Source organism: Anopheles marshallii, chromosome 2, assembly GCF_943734725.1.
Source record: "Anopheles marshallii chromosome 2, idAnoMarsDA_429_01, whole genome shotgun sequence".
Taxonomy (NCBI): domain Eukaryota; kingdom Metazoa; phylum Arthropoda; class Insecta; order Diptera; family Culicidae; genus Anopheles; species Anopheles marshallii.
This window is the reverse complement of record NC_071326.1, coordinates 26,437,754-26,441,380: the sequence shown is the minus strand read 5'-3', so window position 1 is coordinate 26,441,380 and position 3,627 is coordinate 26,437,754.

Below are 3,627 nucleotides of genomic sequence, written 5' to 3'. Positions count from 1 at the left end.
GCGCCTGATCGTTGGCTGGCGCCTTACCCGCCTTCCAAAGGTTCGTGTCTTCGTTTCGCGTACGGATCGCTTTCCACACGGAAAAGGGCAAACACGGCCATCGCTTGCACGCTAATGATGGTGTTTGCAATGGAAGGACCGTGACTAGGGAGAAAGCAGCACTTTCTTCACTGCTATACGTTGTGGAAAGAAAATGGTCATTATTGACCGTTCGGGATCATAATGATCCAAGCTTACAGGGGTGGTTTTGCAGCACACTCGATCAGTTTGAAGGATTTGTTCGCTCTGACAGGAGGGATGTTTGATGCGCTTGCCCAGGATCAAGATCGTACCACGTTAATTGCTTCCATAAAGTCATTTCACTTGATTAGCATACTTTAGAGCTTTAGAAATGGTAACAAAAATATCCCGTAAAGCGCAACAAACCCTTGAATGGCTTACAAATACGGAGTCCTTTTCCTAGAAGATGTCTCACCTAAAGTATGCGAAATTGTACTCTATATTTATCTTCTGCTACGGGCGAAAAGCATAAATCATAAACCTCAAACACTCAATCATCCATTGTTCGATCTGACAGTAGTACAGCTCTTCAAAAACTTCAATGCTACCTCCGATCGCTTCCTTTTCTAATCCGGGTTTTGCTCGATCATTATTATTTTATTGATCCAGTTGATGATCCTCGGCTCGCGCAGCATTGATCCTTGATGCGTCCACAAAGCGATCGCTCCAATATGTTACCTACAAATTCCGCGTGTCGTTCGCTTCCGATTCGCTCACGTATGCGGTACTACACCTCGACAAGCCGGGATAGACCATTTTTTCGGAAGGATGTGTTGTGTGCGCGCGAACACTTCACAGCTGTGCGCAACAGCAGCTTCGAAGCGTCGTGTGCCTATTTCCTTTTGGAGGTTTTTTGTTCTGTTATTTTGTAACAATTTTTTTTCTTTCTCCACTATTTCTTTCTCGTTCGTCTGGGGTGACCCAATGCTGCAACATCATGCAGATACGGGCATAAAGTCACGCACATGTTGCTTTAAGGCTACTAGCTTCCCAATGGAGTCTCTCTTATTAGATTCGTTTCCTTTTCAGATGTTTTTCTTTTTTGGTTTTTTGAAAAAAAAAAAAACTGTTTAAGATACACACAAGATCACACAAAAAAACTCCTCATCCCTACTGCTCAAAGATGGATCGAGATTCTCCACCAATAAGGAAGTTGAAATAATTGCATCAATGTTTTTGGTAGCGGCGAATACATTTTTTAACGAATTATAACTTTTGTCGACCTTTGGGTCGTCACAAACACAAAGCAATCCGAAACGGAAGGGCGCTAGCGCTGGTGCGCCGCCTAGCAAACAATAAAACGGCAATTTCGGACTCGGCCACCGCAGTGACCACCAGAACAAAGGTTTCGCGTTGCTTTCGGTGCGGTCTAAATTCGGGACAAACGGCATGTGCAACAAGCGAGGATCCGAAGGATCAATACTGCCACAACAATAAGCAAAACACAATAAATAGGTCAAAGCGGGTGGTATTGCAACCACTGGGCGAAGGTGTGCAACGAAATGCAATAGCCAGCAGGACAGCTTAGGTCGGTCCAGCTCAGTTTCACAAAAAAAAAATCAGGAAAATCCCTCATGCAGTGAGCAATTAGGATGGTCAGCGGCTCTGTTACGCTTCACTTGGGCTACTGTAAGAGTGCTGAGTTCTAGGCGTAGTTGATTGATTTTTGTTGCATGGTATTGCATTCGCTTGAAAGCGATATCCTTGCGCCAGTGTGTTAAGCTATTTTCAAAACACAACTCAACAGGATCCTCTTTTTGGACGGTAATACTATTTCTTCACCCTCAGATTGTGCGCTCAGAAGGATCGAACAGTATTGATATTATTTTGTAAGATCTCTAACCCTTTTGCAGCGAGTCCTTTCGTTTTGGATATTAATGTGCTACACAGGACTCCTGCACCATATGTCCAGGCAACAGGCACTCACGGCACGGATACGGGTTGCACCGAATGCACTGGATGCACAAATGGTTCACGTTTTGAGTTGGTGTAATCTGTTTTTTTTTTGTCTACTGCCCTCCCCGGGGTGTGGGTTTTCTGTTTTTAATTCGTCTCCAGTTTTTTTCTGCTTTGTTACCTTTCAATCCTTGCGCAACACGTGCGTAGTGGGCCAAATGCCGCCACGTTAAGATTTTTGTTTTGTTTTCCTGTCGTTTCCAACCCTACCCTTAGCAGGTCGAGATGCCACATGCTATCGAAAACGATTGCAGCCTCGGTCACGGATGCTATGATGGCAGTAGTTTAATTGTTTAAGGCGTTCTATATTTGTTCCCCTTATGGCACATTTTCAGTAGCTAATCATTGGAATCTGCGTTGAGGAAGGAGTATTGATTTAAATTGTGTATGGAAGGGGATTTGCTTATATATTACTTGCAATGCTCAGCGTGTAAGGGGTGTCGGCATATGTACTGGAATTCGATTAGGTGTTTTGTGAAAAATGCCGGAAAATTTACAATTATGCTTTATCAGAAAAATTTTTCTTTTAAAAATACAACTGATCAAATGCTAGCGCGCATTGCATACATTTTGGCGTGACTTTATGCATTACCCTGAAAGTCTGCAATGCACAGTTAAAATGTAACTTTTTATACGTTGTACAATGAAAGTATTTATTTTTAGGCTTTTTCACTGTGTCGCTATACAAAAAAAATATTTCTATAAATTTTCAAGCTTAAGAATAAATGGCTTAATTATTTGTACATGCGGATGTACCACTTAACTCCTACTTCCTACCTAATTGTGTTTTAAAAGCAGGTTTCCAAAGCCTTTAGTCATTTGTTCCTCCATTGCTCATCTATTTGTAAACAATTTCTTCCATTTCATACGCTTAAAATTATCTCCGCGAAGCTGTCCGTCAGTGGAAACGGTTCTACGTTCTGCTGTAATGCGGCAAACCCATTCATTCGGTTTCCTTGTTCTAGCATCAAACAAAGGAAGGAAGCAATCTTTTCCCCTTATTTACCTTCCATCCTTCACGGTGAATTATCCGTCACTAGGGATAATCATTTACGCACCCGATCCCTCCCCATTAAGCGATCTGCCAAAAAAAAAAACAAAACCAAAAATACAAAAATATCCCTGTTTACGGTCGGGAATCCTGTGAACAATCCGTTGCCGGTATTATTCGGTATGGCACTGCACCGTGGTCCAATCTCCCGGCAGAGCGGTGTCCTTCTCACAACGCAACAGCAACAATTATCGAAACTCCGTTCCCGTAAATGCCCTCGAAATGCAGCAACCACCGTAGGCTCCCTAATTTGCCTGTCAAGCGCTGCAGGGCTCGTCACCATCAGGATGCAAGACTCCAGGCGGGACAGGCGGCGACACCCGAAAACGGACGCACGAGTAGGAAACGGATGCATCTTCCGCTGCCCAAAACGTATACCGTCGCTAATGCGCTCGCTGGCTGAGCTTTTGGTCATGCTCTTCGGTTGGAGCATGCAGTTCCCCTGGGTGCGTGTGTGTGTATGTTTTTCGGCAAGCGATTATCGATAATCGCAGTGCGACCGTAGACCGATGGGGACCGAATTAACCCCCCTTCGCCTGTAGCTTCCATCGCCTACTGCG